The 21,091-nt window shown below is 39.8% G+C and overlaps 1 long non-coding RNA gene across 11 annotated transcripts in view; it reads left to right on the plus strand.

Moving 5' to 3' along the window:
• The window catches only part of LOC148148538 (uncharacterized), a 418,607-nt gene that overhangs the window by 99,999 nt on the left and 297,517 nt on the right, over window positions 1-21,091 (plus strand). For all 11 annotated transcript variants that reach the window (XR_015758884.1, XR_015758875.1, XR_015758877.1 and 8 more), the window contains exon 2: window positions 18,011-18,064. This is a non-coding gene — a long non-coding RNA (uncharacterized LOC148148538). The remainder of the gene's footprint in view (window positions 1-18,010; window positions 18,065-21,091) is intronic.

The following is a 21,091-nucleotide window of genomic DNA, read 5'->3' on the forward strand; positions in this document are numbered from 1 at the left end:
GAAGGACAAGAAGAAAGGGAAGGATGGTAATGAAGCTTTGTTAGCATAGCTTATAATAAGATCAATAAATTAAATGATCTTGATTCTCATAAGTGGAAATAAGGAATAATAGTTGAAAAAAAACTATTCTGAGTAATCTGTAGTGTCCATTACAGCAACTGTACAATAACATTCAGAATTAATCATAAAGTAAAATAAGCAATTCTGTACATTAATCATGGGTGACTTAAATCTTCATGTGGATTGGGACAAGCAAATTGAGAGAGTTAGCTACAAGAAACAATTCATAGAATGTATTTTGGATAGTTTACTGGAACAAAATGTTGTGGAACCTACCAGGGATCAGGTTAATTTGGGTCTGGTAATGTGCACCAAGGCAGATTTAATAAATGATCTCAGAGTAAAAATTCCTCTCGAGAACAGTGACCATAATATGTTAGAATTTATCATTCAGTTCATTAGGGAGAAACCTGAGCCAAGAAACAACTGTGCTAACCTTAAATAAGGCTAATTACATAGGGCTGAAAGCAATGTCCACTCTAAGCTTAGCAGCTCTAAGGATCCACACATACTGATTGTGTGCCAATGCTGTTCACAATGTTGACGTACGGTTTCAGAAGTTGCTGCCACACATGAACCTTGGAGGTCTGTGCAGAAGAAAAAACATTTAGTGGAACCCTGGACAAGGGCAGTATTGACTGGAGTGAACAGGGAAGGCAATTCAACAAAAAAGATGGTTGAGGAAAAATGGTAAATGTTTAACAAAACAATTCATGACTCATAGGAAAGATATATCCAAGTGAAAAAGAAGGATTTTAAGTAGGGGATAAACTGACCATGGTCATTCAAGGAAGTTAAGGACAGTATCAAATTAAAGGACCATGTGTGGCAAACAGATTGGAAAAGTTTCAAAAGCCAATTTAAAAAACTACAAAAACAAAGAGGGAGAAAATAAACTATTTGGTTAAACTAGCAAATAATATAGAAACAGTAAGAGCTTCTCTTAATATATTAAAAGGAAGAGAGGAACCAAAGTAAACATTGATTCCTTGGAGCATGGGACTGGGCAAATAATAATGGGGAACCAAGAAAAAGCAGAGGAATTGTATAAGTACAGTCTTCACAATTGAAGACACTAATAACATTCCAAAAGTACTAATTCATCAAGGGCAACATGAGGGAGAGAATAAATGCAACAACCATTGCTACAGATAAAGTGCTAGAGAAACTAAAGGCTGATAAACCCCCTAGAACTGATATGTTTCTTCCTAAGAAATTATTTGCAGGTAGAACATAATTTGAGAAATTTTAAGATTATGCAGTTTGGCAGGAAGAATATTTTTTAAATGGTGAAAGACTGCAAAAAGCTGTAGCACAGAGGAATTTGCGTATCCTTGTGGATGAATCACAGAAATATAGCATCCAAGTTCAGCAGATAATAAGGAAGCCAAATAGAATACTGACCTTTATTTCAAATAGAATCTAAAAGAGAGGTGTCTTTGTAAAAGGAACTAGTCAGACCACACCTAAAATGCTGTGAACAGTTTTAGTCACCTTTCTAAGGGAAGATACGCTGGATTTTGCAAGCAGATCAGAGAAGGTTCGCAAGATTTATTCCAGGTGTGGAGGGATTTTCTTATGAGGAGAGGTTGAGTAGATTGGGGTTGTATGCATTGCTCAGATACTGTGAAGTTGCTTCCCTTTGTTGGAAAGTCTAAGACCAGAGGGTATAGTGTCAGAATAAGAGGTCACCCATTTAATACAGAGCTGGGACATTAAGAACAATCAAGGCTAAGATAGACAAGATTTTAATCAGTAAGGGAATCACAGATTATGAGGAAAATATTGGAAAGTGTGATTTATTAAATCAGCCTTGATTTCATGAAATGAGAGCGGAATCAATGGGTGCAATGGCCTACATCTATTCCTATATTTTATAGTCCATTTACTGCAACCCTGATGTCATTCACAGATATAAATTTAAGAATTAACAATGTGGGTTACAGTCTTAAGATAGAGATTGTACGTTTATTGTCAAGGAATGCGTTATCTTGCTGATTTCAAGTTTTGTTGGCTACCAGTTAGTTGAGTATTCCATTCCAGGCAGGTTTAAAACTATTTTCTCTCTTTTGTGGCTTCCTTTTCTGCGCAACTCTTTCCAGCCACTTCCTTCCCCCTTCTTGCAGCCTCTTTAAGAGCATAAAAACCATAAGACATAGGAGTGGAAGTAAGGCCATTCAGCCCATTGTGTCCACTCCACCATTTAATCATGGCATTTCAACTCCACTTCCCCGCACTCTCCCCGTAGCCCTTAATTCCTTGCGAGATCAAGAATTTATCAATCTCTACCTTGAATACATTTAACGTCCTGGCCTCCACTGCGCTCCATGGCAATGAATTCCACAGGCCTACCATTTTCTGGCTGAAGAAATGTCTCTTCATTTCAGTTCTAAATTGACCCCCTCTAATTCAAAGACTGTGCCCACAGGTCCGAGTCTCTTGCCTAACTTCATAGCGTCTACCCTTTCGAAGCCATGCATTATCTTGTAAGTTTTTATTAGATCCCTCCTCAACCTTCTAAACTCTAATGAATGCAATCCTAAGATCCTCAGCCATTCATTGTATGTTAGGCCTACCTAGGGATCATTTGTGTGAATCTCCGATGCACACACTCCAGTGCTATTATGTCCTTCCTGAGGTGTGTGGCCCAAAATTGGTCACAGTATTCTAAATGGGGCCTATAGAGAGCTTTATAAAGTCTCAGAAACATATTACCACTTTTAAATTCCAATGCTGTTGAGATAAATGACAACATTACATTCACTTTCTTAATCACGGACTCAACCTGCAAGTTAACCTTTAGAGACAGGGAGGTGGGCAGGTGAGGTGAGTTTGCCTTGTTAGTTAAGAATGAAATTAAATCTATGGCATTGAATGTCATAGGGTGAGATGATGTGGAGTCTGTGTGGTGGATTTGAGGAACGACAAAGGCAAAAAAGCCATAATGGAAGTTATGTACAGATCTCCGAACAGTGATCAGGACCAGCAGCACAAGATGTACCGGGAAATAGATAGGGCATGTCAGAAAGCCAAGGTTACGGTGATCGCGGGTAAGGGGAACATCAATATGCAGGTGGACTGGGTGAGTAATGTTGCCGGTGGATCCAAAGAAAGGGAATTTCTTTCAGATCCCTTTGTACTTTGGCTTTATGAATTTTCTCACCGTTTAGACAATAGTCCATGCCTGTATTATTTTCTTCAAAATGCAAGACCTTGCATTTGCTCATGTTGAATTTCATCAGCCATTTCCTGGACCACTCTCCTAAACTGTCTAAACTTTTCTGCAGCCTCCCCACCTCCTCAGTACTACCTGCTGCCCGCCTAGCTTTGTCCCCAGTCAAACTTCGCCAAAATGTCCCCAGTCCCTTCATCCAGATCATTAATATATAATGTGAACAGCTGTGGCCCCAACACTGAATCCTGCAGGACACTACTTGTCACTGGCTGCCATTCTGAAAAGGAACCTTTTATCCCAAATCTCTGCACTCTGTCAAACAGCCAATCCTCAATCCATGCCAGTAGCTCACCTCGAACACCATGAGCCCTCACCTTACTCAGCAGCCTCTTGTGAGGCACCTTATCAAAGGCCTTTTGGAAGTCTAGATAGATAACATCCACTGGGTTTCCCTGGTCTAACCTACTTGTTATTACCATTGTTTAACTGTAATCCCATTACATCTGATTTTGCTTTCTCTCTTTCAAACTGCCGACTGGACTCTACCATATTATGATCACTCCTCCTAAGTGTTCCCTCACTTTAAGATCTTTTATAAAGTCTGGCTCATTACATAGCATTAAGCCCAGAATAGCCTGCTCCCTTGTGGGCTCCAACACAAGCTATTCCAAAAAGCTATCCTGTAAGGATTCCATGAATTCTCTTTCTTTGGACCCACTGGCAACATTATTCACTCAGTCTTCCTGCATATTGAAGTCCCTCCCCCACCAATCACCCTAACCTTGGCTTTCTGACCTGCCCTATCTAGATCTTATGCCTCCGGTCCTGACCATGGTTAAGAGGTCTGTACATAACTTTCATTATGGATTTTTTGCCTTTGTCGTTCCTCAACTCCATCCACACAGACTCCACATCATCTGACCCTATGTCATTCAGTGCCATCGATTTAATTTCATTCTTAACTAACAAGGCAACCCTGCCTCCCCTGTCCACCTCCCTGTCTTTTCGATAAGTTGTAAATCCTTGAATGTTTAACTGCCAGTCCTGACCCCCTGCAATCACGTCTCTGTGATGCCTACCACATCATAATCTTTCACGAAGCCTCCTCCTTCTCCACCTCTTTGCAGTCTCCTCCTTTCACAATCACTACTCACAGCCTCTTCCATTTTGCAATCACTACTCACAGCCTCTTCCATTTCACAATATCACTTGCAGCTGCCTCTGTGTTGATTCTCTTCAAACACTTCCTCTCTCCACCAGCTATTGCAGCCTCCACCACTCTCCCGCCATGGAAGCCTCCTGCTTTCCTATTCACTTAACTAACCCTTTGAAGCCTCCTCCTTCAAGCTCCTTCCCCAGTCCTTGCAGTCTTTTCCTACAATTCCTGCGCAACTTTCCACTTCCTTCCTCCACTGCCAACCCCATATCATAGTCAGTGGCACCTCCTAGATTTGGCTGACAGCAATCCCAAGGCCCTGACACCAACTTGAAAGCACTAAGATTCAGATCCATGCTTAGCAACACTCAAGGCCTGCAGCCACACTTAGAAATCTCCCTTGAGGCTGGAGCCACATGGCAATCCTGATGCACTGGAGCCATTCTTGACAAACCCTGAGACTTGGTACCACATCCAGCAACCTTCACAGCCTGGTCCTGTGTCCGAAATCTCCATGATATGGCCCCGTGCTCAGTAACCTCTGTGGCCTGGTGCCACATTTGTTAAATGCGAGGCCTAGTCCTGCTCATGAGTGAATTTGCGTGCAGTCATTGTGGGAAAGAAACAGTGTGTTTGGTGGATTGGTGGAACAGCTCCTCACAGATGCTGTCTGTCTCATGTATAGAAACAACTTTATTCTGATTGGTCACTGAGGGAGGCAATGCTTACTGAATCCAAACCCCTTGAAGGCATTGGGCCCTATAATTAGCACCATATTGGCCCCTTCTTCTGAAGCCTGTGAGCAAGTGGCCATACACATGACAAACATATACACATTGTGTATATTTCTTAAAACACTTATGAAGCAATTTGCAATTTGCACACGCTTACTAAAATATAGTTACTACATCAACCAGGATAATTTGCAGGCCTTTAATGAATACTGGAGGAAGAATGCAAGCAGCCTACTCAGACTGAAACTAGCAATTTTTATGGGTCATGAAACTTAACTGAAAGCCTTTGCTAGCGAGTACTATTTTGTAATTTTATCAAGTATTCACTTGTCAACAGTATTCTCTGAAATAAATGCAGTGTCACAAGATACACATTTTCTTCTAATTTTAATCAATTTAGATTAAGCAGCGTCAAGATACCAGGTTGGTACTTTCACTGTATTTTTCTGTGCAGCAACAGATGCAATTTCTAGTGGCCTGTTTGCATTACTTGAAATGAGTCATCTGATTTATAGCTTTTCTTTTCCCAATCAATATAATTATTTAGAAAAAAATATACAACCTGAATGTAAGTATTGCTTTTCTATATATTTTCTGGAAATGTAATGAAGCTAAAAATCATAAGTGTTGCGCATGGAAGATCTTTCACAATAATATTTTCGTGACAAGGTATTATTGTGTAATCATTTTTAGTGGTTAATGAACATGCAAGTTTTATTTTCAAAACATTAAACTTCTATGATTCATCAAGAGGCAGCAAATTAGCTTACATTCTTTCAATTAAATTATTTCTGCAAATAATTATGCTGAGAGTTGATGTATATCAATAAGCTGGAAAGGTTTGTATACTGTATTCAATTATAAAATCAAATCAGAAGTTCAATTCAGTAATTTGATATTTGGATTTGAAACTGGATGTGGGAATGTTTACTGTTAATGTGGCCGTGGAGTCTGGGTTGGTGCCTCAACTTTTCACATTTGTTTATTAATGGCACAGAGGATGGGATAGAGACATATCCAAGTTTTCTGAATGCACAAAGATTTACAAGCTTTGTAAAAGCATAGTTAGAACTATAAGATCACAAAGACATATTTAACAATTTCGTTATTGGGAAAATTATAGCAATCTGCCAAATATGATTGAAGAATGGTATGGGAGGGAAGACATCAGATTTCTGAGGGATTGGGAACAATTCTAGGTAAGTGGAATCTGTACAAGCTGGACAGGTTATATCTTAACAGGACTGGCACTGATATCCTCGCAGGGAGATTTTCTAGTGCTGTTGGGGTGGGTTTAAATTAGCTTGTCGTGGGGGTGGTCAGCTGAGGGGTAACCCAAATTGAAAGGAAGTAAAGTCAGGAACAGGAAGTTGAAAACTTGCTAGGGAGATTAGGAGATAGGAGAAACAAAGCCAATAATTGAATATGCTTCATAAGAAGAATGATGTTGAAAAGATAAAGCTTAGGGGAGCCTAATGGAATGTACGCAGGATTTGTAACAAGGTAGACAAGCCCCAGAACAGTGCACAGGCTACAAGTACCCAGAAAGTGTATGGGAAGAAGCCCTGGAACAGCAGCAGGCAGCAAGTCCCAGGTAGAGACTGGTGTGGGAGAGGCAGTCCTTGAACTTACCTTCAAGCAACTGAGTGTTTGTATGAAGTGGGTGGGTGGAGCAGAGCAGGGTCCAAAGTCTGGCATGAGTGGTCAAACCACGTGCGGAGGCCCTACGCTGAGCTGCTACAATGTAATGTTTATTTAAAATTTTTTGCCTGATTGAAATGTCAATCTTTTAATGATGCCTTATTTCTAACTTAGTTTTTAAACTCTGTAAAGTAATGCAATTACTTTTTGTTCCTCTTTTGTATCCATATTTGTAACTTGGTACTTATACCTAAGATGGCACCATAAGAGGCAGACATTGTAAAGGCTTTTCACTGTATGTCTACAATGGAGTACACATGACAATAAAGAATATTCTATTCTATTCTATTCTATTCTATTCCATTCGGTTCTATTCTAAAGGCTCAAGTAGGATACTACTGATATGATTTATTTGCCATTCCAGGAACATGGCAGCATGATGATCAGGACTGGGAACTGAATATTCAAGGATCTTCAACATTTAGGAAGGACAGATGAGCAGTTAAATAATAAGGGAGGATCTCAGATCAGAAGAATAATGTATTGAATTTTTATGGGTGGAACTAAAAAAAAGTAAGGGCAGCAAACATTGGTTAGAGCTATTTATAGGCCACCAAATAGTATGGTAGTGTGGATATGGTATTAATCAGGAGATGAGAGAAGTATGTAGCATGGGCAACACAGTGATTGTGGGTGATTTCAATCTGCATAAGGACCATTTGAGCACTGAAGCTGTGGAGGATGACTTTATGAAATTGAGGATAGCTTCCTGGAGCAGTATGTTGAAGAACCAATGAGAGGGAATGCTATTTAGGTCTAGTATTATGTACTGAATAAAGGCTAATTAACACCCTGTGTTACTGACTATGTCTAGTGATGTTAATCCAATTCTCTCACGCTGTCACTCAATAATCCCTCTTCCCCACAGTGGCCTGGGTTACTGTCTGTATTTCTATTGATGTTAACAATTAACAATCTTGTTATGATTTGGAGATGCTGGTGTTGGACTGGGGTGTACAAAGTTAAAAATCACACAACACCAAGTTATAGTCCAACAGGTTTAATTGGAAGCACACTAGCTTTCGGAGCGATGCTCCTTCATCAGGTGATAGTGGAGGGCTTGATCGTAACACAGAATTTACAGCAAAAATTTACAGTGTGATGTAACTGAAATTATACATTGAAAAGTTGATTGTCTGTTAAGCCTTTCATCTGTTAGAATACAGTGATAGTTTCACTTCTTTCATGTGTAAATCACAAAACCTTTTTTTTAAAGTTGTATTCTCGGGTTAGCTGTTAAGAATGGTGATAGCTAGACAATATGTTGAAGGTGTTGGCCCCCTGTGTTCTCTGTCTATGCCATGATGTTTAGATTGATTCTAATCTAAAAAGTGAGATAACAGAGTTTTACATAAATTCATGCAGTTTTTGAGCTCAGAGCTCAAAAACTGCATGAATTTATGTAAAACTCTGTTATCTCACTTTTTAGATTAGAATCAATCTAAACCTCATGGCATAGACAGAGAACACAGGGGGCCAAAACCTTCAACATATTGTCTAGCTATCACCATTCTTAACTGCTAACCCGAGAATGCAACTTTAAAAAAAAGGTTTTGTGATTTACACATGAAAGAAGTGAAACTATCACTGTATTCTAACAGATAAAAGGCTTAATAATCAACTTTTCAATGAATAATTTCAGTTACATCACACTGTAAATTTTTGCTGTAAATTCTGTGTTACGATCGAGCCCTCCACTATCACCTGATGAAGGAGCATCACTCCGAAAGCTAGTGTGCTTCCAATTAAACCTGTTGGACTATAACCTGGTTTTGTGTGATTTTCAATCTTGTTATAAAAGTCACGATTTGGAGATGCCTGTATTGAACTGGAGTGTACAAAGTTAAAAATCACACAACACCAGGTTATAGTCCAACAGGTTTAATTGGATGCACTAGCTTTTGGAGTACCGCTCCTTCATCAGGTGGTTGTGAAGTACACAATTGTAAGACACAGAATTTAAAGCAAAAATTTACAGTGTGATGTAACTGAAATTATTCATTGAAAAATACCTTGATTGTTTTTTAAGTCTCTCATCTGTTAGAATGACCTTGTTAGTTTCAGTTCTTTCATGTATAAATCGCAAAACTTTTTTTAGAAAGTTACATTCTCAGGTGAACCTTAACAATTGGTGTCAGCCCAGATAATGTGTTGAAGGTATTATCCCCCTGTGTGCTGCTGTCTGTGCCATAATGTTTAGACTGATGCTAATCTAATAAGTGAATTAACAGAATCTTACATGGATTCATGTAGTTTTTGAGCAAAGTACATATGTAGCTCTGCAAATACAAATTCACCCCACAAACATATATGTGCATGCATGTTTGTGTGTGTGTGGTGGAGGGTTGTGAGTGTCTGTGAGAGAGACTGTATATGTATGTGTGTGAGTGTAAAGGAGTCTAAGTCTGTGACAAGGTGCACGTGTAACTCTGGGAGTGTGTGCAATGGGGTCACCTGTAATGTGACATGAACCCAAGGTCTCAGTTAAGGCCATCCCTGTGGGTACCATACTTGGCTATCGGCCTGTGCTTGGCCACTTTTCACTGCTGCCTATCCCGAAGTCCGCCTTGGGGGATGGTCACCCGAAGGTCCGAGGTCGCATGTCCTGGACTGCTGAAGTGTTCTCCAACTGTGAGCGAACACTCCTGTCTGTTGATTATTGTCCAAATTACCAAGATAGTGGCCAAGAGTATTGTTAGGAGTGTTTGATTTAGTAATAGTGGAGATGCGACAATAATCTTTATTGTTCACAGGCCACTGCAGAGGATTCTTTCTTGTAGCAAGGTCACTACAAAAATGTCTCCTCCACTTTAAAAACTAAAAGCATAGAGAGATGAAGGAATTAAGTGGCTTGACAATGTTTCAAACATTTTCTCAGAAACTAGTAGCTTCAATAATTTGCTTAGCATCTCAAGGCCTTAATGGAACTCAATATTTTTCCTTGAATTAAAAAGACACACATAGTAAACTGTGGTTTGTGCAGTGACAACAATAGCATATCACATGTTTGCTAACTTGTTTGTATTTGATTTATTGAAATTATATAGTCATTTTGGTGGAGCGGGGGGAAGGGGGAGGTGGAGGAGGGGGATTGTGTTGGAGGAATGGGGGAGTCTGACACATCAAGTGCAGCAGGTGACCTACCCACTATCCTGTCCTCACCTCCATTACAATTTTCTGGTATTCACAGATGCAGAGTCAGGTACTTTCTGAGTCTAACCGCGTGTACTTTCAAAAGTAAAAGGTCAACCCCAGAGGCTTCCGTATGAACACAGAGCATGTATGATGTTATGGATAGCATATTTTGTCACTGGGCATAACAGCAGTATTTAGACTTTTCATTATGGCAGTTACAACAATCATGTAGGAAAGTGATTTTATGAATGTTGCTATTCCTGCATTGTGAACACTGCAGAGATATGTATAATTGAGTCAATAAGAATGTACCTGTGAGATCTTTTGGACCACATGTTAAGCAGCTAATGAGGTACTCCGTCAGAAATCTTATAATCTCTGGTAATGGAGCTTGGTTGTGCACATGCTATTGATGCTTGTTGTGCTTTTGTGTGAGAGGAATTTTAAAGCACCAGCTGATATGAATATGAAGTCAGTGGAACATCCACTTGCAGTCGGCATTATGGATCCAAAGCCATCCAGAGTTGCAGAAAACATTTTGGACCACCACTGTTTCTTAGTTTTCATTTAAAAAAAAATCTATAATTTTTTTTAGGCCCAAAGATTTGAAAACCATTTGCTACAATTGAGGTCTCAGCACATATCGCCATGAGACGCCATATTTATCCAATTAGAATACTGAACATTATATTTACTTTCTATCTCCTGCCTTGCAGCCAAATTCCAAATCTGATCAATAACTTGCATCTAATTCCATAGGCAATTGGATTTCTAAAATCGATTTGGAGCCCAAATTGCATATTTTAGCAGCCTCTCACCAAAGCAGGTGGGTTTGTTGCTGGCCTGCTTCAAGTTTGAACCAGCTAGGAATTGAGTTTCTAACTCATGTTACCATTCTGGTTCTTAATACACATTTTCAACTTAGAGCTGGGTAACCAATAGTTGGATGCTGTTTCTGATTTATCCTCAAGGTTTTGCATGCCCTCAGTCCTGTGTGGCAGACTTTCTGTTTTGTATAAATAAAATTGCAGTTTTTACTAAAATGATTGTTTCTGTGAAAGATTCTTGCTGTGATTTCATACCAGCTCACAGAGACATAACCCGCTGACTCCTGAAACAGGTGAGTAATTACTGTAAACTGTGAAAAAGCAAAACAGGAACCATGTGGTGCAAGCGAAGGATTTTGCACTGTTAAGCAGAAAACATACAATTATTACATTTTGGAGATTAGGGCATCTTAAAAGCTAAGGTGCATATTAGGAAGTTTCTTACTTATTTCTACTGTAAGTAATAAAGTGACTTGAGCTTTGCATGCTCTATAGAAGCAATAATTCAAATGTGAGTTACTTTCTGATATCTAATACTGTCATGATAAAATAGCACATCATGGAGAGTATTGATATATTTTCTGCTTACAATCCAGCAATGGAAGCTTCAGTTCATTATTCTTGACTGGTCTTTCACAAAACTGTCCTTTTGTAACCATAACTAACTGGTATATAGGAATTGGCACAAAGTAAGGGATATTTTTATTCAAGTCTTCTAATTTCATATTTCTGCATGAATAAGTAAATTCTTTACTTCATGGGGGACAATATCACATTATGTGATATTTGTGTATGACATCTTACAACACCAATGCATTTCAGTAGAGTCCAAATAGTGATCAGCTTGTCTATTAATATTATTAAAGCTAATTTCTTGATTGTGGCAATTTCATTCTAAGTTTGAAAATAATAATATGACAAAATTCTAAACATTGCTGATTGAGAAAATGTGAGAATGTGATATATTTTCCATTACTTTTAATTGTTATGCAAACAGTTTAGATAGTAAGTAATGGAAATCTTCTTCAGCTTTGGCAGAGGGCCATCAGATTATTTCATTATATATTATAGTCAGAGTTTAATTTTCTGATAACAAAGGTTTGATGAGGAGCAAGTGAGAGTAAAGATGAATGACTGGTGAGTGATGCTAGGAGTGTTCAGAGTTGATTTTACCTGTGACAGAAGTCATTACAATGAAGGTCACATGAGATGGTCATGTTGAGAGGTTAGTCATAAATAGGGGTAGGTGAGTTCATGAACAGATTGAAGATAAAGATGGGCATAGATCAATGACACCACAGGTGGGAAGATGGAGATTGAAAATAGCAGGATGACAGGTATTTAGTACAAAAGTTTGAATAGGAACAGATGAAAGATAACTTAGAGATAAATTAGGAGACTGTAGTTGCTGTAGTTCAAAGTTTTTTAAAGTAGAAGTAATAGTGTAAAAACAATGAGTTCCCAGAGGAGTAAAATGTGCCCAAGAAGTTGGAGACACTTGGATCTGAGGGCTATATTGACATCAAAGCAATTTCTTGTGGATATTAGAAGGTGTAAAAGGACAGTGAGGCTTCAGTAGGAGCAGTAAAACAGAGACAGCATGTACACTGCCTATTTTTGTGATATTGGCAAACTGGATATATAGCATCAAAATCACTACATAGCATAAATTCATTCTAGATCAGGGCTTGGTCAATGGGTGAATGGATATTTTGTGAGGAAATAAGGATTGGGGAAATTATTATTAACCTATTGGCAGAGTTCAAAGGTTCTGAACTGAATGACAGAAAGTTGGTAGAATTAGTCCCCAGTAACTCCACAGGGTGGGAAACTTGTCAATAGAAGAAGCAGTCAGCTGGGTTACTGCTCACAAGAAAGGACTAGATGGATTCTTGATGAATGTTTTGACAAATACTGAGAGGTGGAGAGAGCAGCTGTTGGTTTACTAAGTTCAGGCTTGACATGAATGCAAAGTAGAAAAATAGAAGGAGGGAGGGTAGAAAGAAGGTAGAAAGGAAACAGTAAACCATTAAATTTGATATATTAGGGAAAATGTTAGTATCTATTATAAAGAATGTGATAACAGAACATTTAGAAAAAGATTAAAAATGGGCAAAATCAATATGCGTTTATGAAAATGCAATTATGTTTGACAAATGTGTTGGAGTTTTTTGAGGATGTTACTTGTACAATAGGTAAAGAAGAACCAATGCATGTGATACATTTAGATTTTCAGAAGGTTTTTGATAAGGCCCACACAGGAAATCAGCAAAATAGAGCACACGGTATTAAAGGAAGGTACCACTATAGATTGGGAATTTGTTAATCCCAGACTTGTTACAGTACAGAAAGATTCTACTGCTCGTTCTTCAAATAAGCATCATTACCTAGTGGCAATCTTCTGTTTCTTCCCTTTTATCCCTATACATTATATCTATCCAAATAACCTTCCCTCTTGAATGCCTCCAATAAATCTACCTCCACCACATTTCCAGGCAGCACATATCCTATTTATTTACTGTGTGATAAATGTTTCCTCACTTCACCCTTGATACTTTTGCAAATCACATTAAATCAATGCTGTCTCAGTGTGACTGGAACAGCTGCTCCCTATTCACTTTACTCATACGTGAGGAATAAGACAATGATCAGGGAGAAGGTAGGGCCGATCATGGATAACGGAGGGAACTTCTGTGTGCAGTCTGAGCAGATAGGGGCAGCCCTAAATGAGTTTTTTCCTTCAGTTCCAACGAAAGGGACCTTGTTGTGAATCAAAACTTTGAGGAGCTGGGATACAGGCTTAACCAGATCAAGACTGATGCAGTTGATGAGCTGGAAATTTTGGAAAACATTAAGATTGTTAAGTCCCCAGGGCCAGATTTATCCGAGGCTGCTCCGGGAAGAGAGAATGGAGGTTGCTGAGCCACTGACGAGGATCTTTGCCTCCTCACTCTCCACGGGAGTCGTACTGGAGGATTGGAAGGGCAACAGGGAAATCCCTGGCAATTACAGATCAGTCTTATGGCTGTGGTCAGCAAAGTTTTGGAAAGAATTCTGAGGGATAGGATTTATGACTATTTGGCAAAGCATAGTGTGATTAAAGACAGTCAGCATGGCTTTGTGAGGAGCAGTCATGCCTCACAAATTTTATTGAGTTCTTTGAGGAGGTGACAAGACAGGTTGACGAAGGTCGAGCAGTGGATGGGGTGTATATTCACTTCAGCAAGTCATTTGATAAGGTTCCCCATGGTAGGCTCATTCATAAAGTCAGGAAGTATGGGATACAGGGGGATTTGGTTATCTGGATTTAGAATTGGCTGGCTGACAGAAGACAGAGAGTGGTTGTAGATGGAAAGTATTCTGCCTGGAGGTCAGTGATGAGTGGGGTCCCGCAGAGCCCTGTTCTTGGGCCTCTGCTCTTTGTAGTTTTTATAAATGACTTGGATGAGGAAGTTGAGGAGTGGATTAGTAAATTTGCAGATGACACAAAGGTTGGAGGTGCCATTGATAGTATCGAGGGCTATTGCAGGCTGTAGCGTGACATAGACAGGATGCAGAGCTGGGCTGAGAAATGACAGATGGAGTTCAACCTGGATAAATGCGAAGTGATGCATTTTGGAAGGTTGAACTCAAATGCTGAATATAGATTAAAGACAGGATTCTTGGCAGTGTGGAGGGATCTGGGTGTGCAAGTACATAGATCCCTCAAAGTTGCCACCCAAATAGATAGGGTTGTTAAGAAAGCATATGGTGTTTTGTCTTTCATTAACAGGGGGATTGAGTTTAAGAGCTGCGAAGTTTTGCTATAGCTCTACAAGTTCCACACTTGGAATATTGTGTCCAGTTCTGGTCACCCTATGATAGGAAAGATACAGAGACTTTGGAGAGGGTGCAAAGAAAATTTACCAGGATACTGCCTGGACTGGAGGGCTTGCCTTATGAAGAAAGGTTGAATAAGCTTGGACTTTTCTGTCTGGAGAGAAGGAGGAAGAGAGGAGACCTGATTGAGGTATACAAGATAATGAGAGGAATAGATAGAGTCAATAGCCAGAGACATTTTCCTAGGGCAGGATTGACTGGTAGGAGGGGTCATAGTTTTAAGATATTAGGAGAAAGGTATGGAGGAGACGTCAGAGGTGGGTTCTTTACGCAGAGAGTTGTGAATGCATGGAATGCATTGCCAGCGGTGGTGGTGGAAGCAAAGTCATTAGGGACATTTAAGCGACTGCTGGACATGCACATGGATAGCAGTGAGTTGAGGGGTGTGCAGGTTAAATTATTATGTTTTACATTAGGATTAAACTTCGGCACAACATTGTGGGCCTAAGGGCCTGTTCTGTGCTGTACCTTTCTATGTTCTATGTTTATCCAGCCTGTTCATGATTTTGTAAACCTCTATCAAATCTCCTTTCAGCCTTCTTCTCTCCAAGTAGAACAGTCACAATTTCTTTAATCTATCCTCATAAACAGAGTCTCATTCCTAGAACTATTCATGTAAGTTGCATCTGCACTGTCTCCAATGCATCTCATTCCTATAATGTGGCACCCACAACTGCACCCAATGCTTCAGTTGAGGATTAAATAGTGTCTTGCTCTTGTACTCTATGCCCTGTTAATAAAGCCAAAGACATGCATGATTTATTAACTGTTCTCTCTATCTCTTTTGCTACCTTCAATGATTTATGCATAAATACATCTCTACATCTGCACTCCCTTTAGAATTGTAGACCCTGCTTTATATTATCTTCCAAGGTTCATCCTACTAAAGAGCATCATCTTATACTTCTTTGGATTGAAATTCACTCGCCACTAATCTGTCTACTCCACCAATTTGTCAATGTCCTTTTGGAGTTTCACATTGTCCTCCTCGCAGTTTATAATCCATACAAATTTAGTGTCATCTGCCAGCTTTGAAATTGTCCCCTGAACACCAAGATCCAGATCATCCAAATGGGTGGCATGGTGGCTTGTGTGGCATAGTGGCTCAGTGGTTAGCACTGCTGCCTTGTGCCAGGGACCTGGGTTCAATTCCATCCTCACGCAACTTCCTGTGTGGAGTTTGCATATTTTCCCTGTGTCTGTGTGGGTTACCTCTGGATGCTCTGCTTTCCTTCCACATTGCAAACATGTGCAAGTTAAGTGGATTAGCCATGGGAAGTGTGGGGCTACAAGTCTAGGGTGGGTCTGGGCGGGATTCTCTTCAGAAGGTCAGTATGGACTCAATGGGCCACATGATCTGTTTCCACACTGTGGAGATTCTATGATTATTAATATAAATCAGGAAAAGCAAAAGACCCAATACTGACTCCTGGAAAACTCCACTACAAACCTTCCCACAGCTCAAAAGATATCCATTGATAGTACTCTCTGTTTCCTATCACTCAGCTAATTTTATATCCATGTTGTTGCTGCCTCTTTTATACCATGACTTCTAGCTTTGCTCACAAGTCTGTTGTGTGGCACCACATCAAATACCATCCAGAAATCCATGATTACTATATCAACAGACTTACCTTTATCAAGCCTTTCTATTACCTTTCCAAAAAAACTCCAGCGAGTTAGTTAAACATGGGTTTCCCTTTAGAGGTTCAGGCCAACACTTCCTAATCAATCCACCTTATTCCATGTGACTAATATTTATATTCCAAATAATTGTTTCAAGATGTTTCCCTCTCACCAAAAGCTAAACTGACTGATCTGTAATTGCTGGGGTTATAAGACGGACATAGATAGAAAGTAGAGAGTTGGGACAAAATCAATCTCAGACCGACAGACTCTTATTATTGGTGTACCACAGGGATCAGTGCTAGGTCCACATCTGTTCACAAATTACATAAATGATTTAGATGTGAGAATAATTTGTAATATTTCCAAATGTACTGATGACACCAAACTGTGTGGGCAGATAAGCTGTGAGGAGAATATACAAGGCTTCAAGAGGACTTGAGCAGGCTAAGTGAAGTGATCAGCCATGGTCTAAAATGGGGGGGGCAGGCTCAATAGGTTGAATGGTTTATGCTTCTAAGACTAAGCAGTAGAGATGTGCTGGGGTAGGAAATGGAGGCGAAGTAGCTCAGAGCAGAAAAATAACAGTGGCATAACTGGTGACAAGATTTTTCTGAATAATATGAGCAGTGTTTCGATCATTTCAATGAAAATTTGACATTGAAATGAATTTGAAGTCATCACTTGGTGTACCAGAACTTCAGCATTACCATGCTACCAGCTGCCTTGGTCTCAGAGGTGGATGCTATCCATAACTGCTGGCATCTGATTGGCTGGTAGTCTCCACACAACAGGATATCACTATTCTGAGAAGTGAGAAGCATGCTGGCTAATTACTGAGTGACAAGATCCTGAGGGGTTTCTCTTTAGGACAGTGGGAGTGTCTCCTGCTTTATGCTACCTGCCACCATGTTTTAAAAAGCAAATAGGAAAATCTTGGCTTAGATGTCACTTGATTTCACATTTGTTGGTCCCTTTCGTCAGTTTTTGATGATTTGGAAGTAACTGATACATGGATATTTGCCCTTTCATTTTGGATTTGGCGTACCTGAGAAATTGTTCATCTTATTGTGTGGATACCAATGACATAGCTGCATTTGGATAACATGGTTGGAGACAGGGACAGGATACCTAGTTCTGCACAAATTGTGCCTAATCACTTACTTTCCAACTTTCACTTATTAACCAGAATAAGAAGGGATAATCTAGAGCACAGTCAGTGCTGCTATAGACATGGGTTGTACAAGCTTTGCTTAGCATTAAAGGATGTCAGTCATATTGTAGTTAAGAGACAAATTAATGTCATGTGTCAGCTCAGAGGTCCATGCCTGCATTTCTAAAGACATTTTGTCACATATTTTGTTTGCATAAAGGTAACATTATTGGAAATTGAGAAATATATTAAATTGCTGCAGAGCTGATTAGAACTTAATACAAGTTGACTTTTTTCTCTTGACAATTTATCATTAGGTAGCTGACACAACTTCAAGTATTACACTGTAATTGTTTCCAACTAATTTACAGTCCAAAATGCCTTCAGCAATGTAATATCCTCAACAATTAATAACGGCTATGTTCTAGGGTGGAATTTAAATTGTAATGAGCCAGGATCTTTAGCAACATAAGATTTTCTCTGAAAATTCAGTGTATGTATGTGAAAAATGGACTCATATTCTGGTTTTATACAAATTAAACAAGTGTTGTGTTCTCTTCTTAGGCAGTTCTCCAGAACTGAGCATGAAGTTCTTCCACTCTCTTTCTGAAATGGCCGGTAAGTTTAAATCATGATCTGCAGACTCTTCCGTTTTGTGGGCAGGGTGCTACTTGAAGAACCATACAGTTTGGAGTATTGTGTGGTCTCATGGAGGACTCTGCCTCACCACTATGCGTTAATGACAAAATTCTTCAATGTCATTTGAATGAAACTTCTCTATTTTGGTTGGCCAGAAGCTGTGACCTTCCATGAATTGACAGGTATATTTGAACTGTTCACGGATACTTGAGGTCAACCCTAAAGCATTTCTGTTGCCGCTGTGTGCCTCCTGACACAACAGAGCTCAGTTTAGAACAGTTGCTTTGGGTGTTTAGTGTCAAATAGGAATGACATATCTTGCCAGGGGTAGGTGATTTTTTTGGTGATGAGTATATCCACACTGGGACTGTTGGCTTGGGAGAGGACACTGCTGTTGGATGACGACTGGATTTGGAGAATCTTATGAAAGCACTGTCGATAGTATTTCTCCAATGCATTAAGGTGCCTCCTGCAGGTTATCCAAGTTTCCAAAGCATATAGAATTGTGAAGGGCACTAACATCCAACATTCCAGTAAGCAATTTGATCCCTGGGACTACACCATACAGGTCTGGTTGAAGCAAATTTTGGACCCTGGCTTGTGTTTGATTACTTTTGGTTATCATGCTGCTAAAGATCCTAAAATTGGCTTAATAGTTTTGGCCAGAAATAAAAAAATCAACTAAAATTGCTCATTATCAGTTGATTTGTTGGAAAGCTCAAATAAGATCAAGCTTGGCTGTAATGTTACATTGATTGATGAGGCCCACATAGTAAAATGGAGTAACGAAAAACTGCTAGTGCTCATGATTTCAGTTTGGTTACTCCTGTAATCACCAGGTCACAGAATGATTGCCATATGTTGACTTTTTTTTATCTTACTAAATGAAAATGATTTATTAAAATTGAAAATGCTAGAAACATTCAGTGCGTCAGGCAACATGTAGAAAACTGAATAGACAGCTTAATAGTTTAAGCTATGGTTTTCTTTTATTCTTCTAAGCTATTAAAACCTATTACCCTTTGCCAAATTTTCTTCCTTCACATCTCCCTGCAGCCTTTTCTCCACCCTTTCAACTCTTCACATATTGGCATATAAACTTCAGTTTTGATTTCTCTCATTAACAATCTTCTGTTTTCCACTTAAGCAACTTGTGAGTCATTCTAGCAATCCACCTTGGGCGGCACAGTGGCATAGTGGTTAGCACTGCTGCCTCACAGCGCCAGAGACCCGGGTTCAATTCATGCCTCAGGCAACTGACTGTGTGGAGTTTGCACATTCTCCCTTGTCTGCGTGGGTTTCCTCCGGTTTCCATCCCACAGTCCAAAAATGTGCAGGTTAGGTGAATTGGCCATACTAAATTGCCTATAGTGTTAGGCGAAGGGGTAAATGTAGGAGAATGGGTCTGGGTGGGTTGTGCTTCGGCGGGTCGGTGTGGACTTGTTGGGCTGAAGGGCCTGTTTCCACATTGTAAGTAATCTAATCTAAGATAGTACTGTTCCATTATCCTAAACAAGGCAAATGGTTTAACTTGAAGTGCCTGTTGTTAGGGGCTGTGTGTCCACTTGAAAATGAGCCTTGGTATTCTTGGGACATCTTTATCAAATGTGTACAGGACACCATTGGATAAAGATGACAATGCAAGCAGGAATGTAATGGTACGAGTGAGTGTGTAAAGCTGATTTGGAACCATACTGCTATTTTTCAACAGCCAATGTTCTGTTTTAACCTTGTACAACGAGAGTCCAGAGAAAGTATATTCCTGTTCGGGTGAAAGGAAAGGCTGGTAGGTATAGGGAATGCTGGATGACTAAAGAAATTGAGAATTTGGTTAATAAAAAGAAGGAAGCATATGTCAGGTAAAGACAGGATAGACCGAGTGAATCCTTAGAGTATAAAGGCAGTAGGAGTATACTTAAGAGAGAAATCAGGAGAGCAAAAGGGGACACGAGATAGCTTTGGCAAATAGAGTTAAGGAGAATCCAAAGAGATTTTACAAATACATTAAGGACAAAAGGGTAACTAAGGAGAGAATAACGCCCCTCAAAGATCAGCAAGGCGGCCTTTGAGTGGAGCCGCAGAAAATGGGGAGATACTAAATGAGTATTTTGCATCAGTATTTACTGTGGAAAAGGACATGGGAGATATAGAATGTAGGGAAATAGATGGTGACATCTTGAAAAATATCCATATTACAGAGGAGGAAGTGCTAGATGCCTTGAAACGCATAAAACTGGATAAATACCCAGAGCTGATCAGGTGTACCCTAGAACTCTGTGGGAAGCTAGGGAAGTGATTGCTGGGCCTCTTACTGAGGTACTTGTATCATCAGTATTTACAGTTGAGGTCATTTACAGTCATCAGTCACAGTTGAGGTGCCGGAAGATTGGATGTTGGCTAACGTGGTGCCACTGTTTAAGAAGGGTGGTAAGGACAAGCCAGGGAACTATAGACCAGTGAGCCTGACATCGGTGGTGGGCAAGTTGTTGGCAGGAATCCTAAGTGACAGGATGTACATGTATTTGGAAAGGCAAGGACTGATTCGGGATAGTCAACATGGCTTTGTGCATGGGAAATCATGTCTCACAAACTTGATTGAGATTTTTTAAGTAATAAAGAGGATTGATGAGTGCAATGCACTGGACGTGATCTATATGGACTTCAGTAAGGTGTTCAACAAGGTTCCCCATGGGAGACTGGTTAGCAAGGTTAGATCTCATGGAATACAGGGAGATCTAGCCATTTGGACTCAGGACCGGTTCAAAGATAGAAGACAGAGTGTGGTGGTGGAGGGTTGTTTTTCAGATTGGAGGCCTGTGACCAGTGGAGTGCCACAAGGATCGGTGCTGGGCCCACTACTTTTCATCATTTATATAAATGATTTGGATGTGAGCTTAAGAGGTATGGTTAGTAAATTTGCTGATGACACCAAAATTGGAGGTAAAGTGGACAGTGAAGAAGGTTACCTCAGATTACAATGAGATCTTGACCAGATGGGCCAATGGG

The sequence above is a fragment of the Chiloscyllium plagiosum genome, unplaced genomic scaffold (assembly GCF_037043375.1).
Source record: "Chiloscyllium plagiosum isolate Xiang-an unplaced genomic scaffold, Cpla_swu_hap1 HiC_scaffold_12, whole genome shotgun sequence".
NCBI lineage: Eukaryota > Metazoa > Chordata > Chondrichthyes > Orectolobiformes > Hemiscylliidae > Chiloscyllium > Chiloscyllium plagiosum.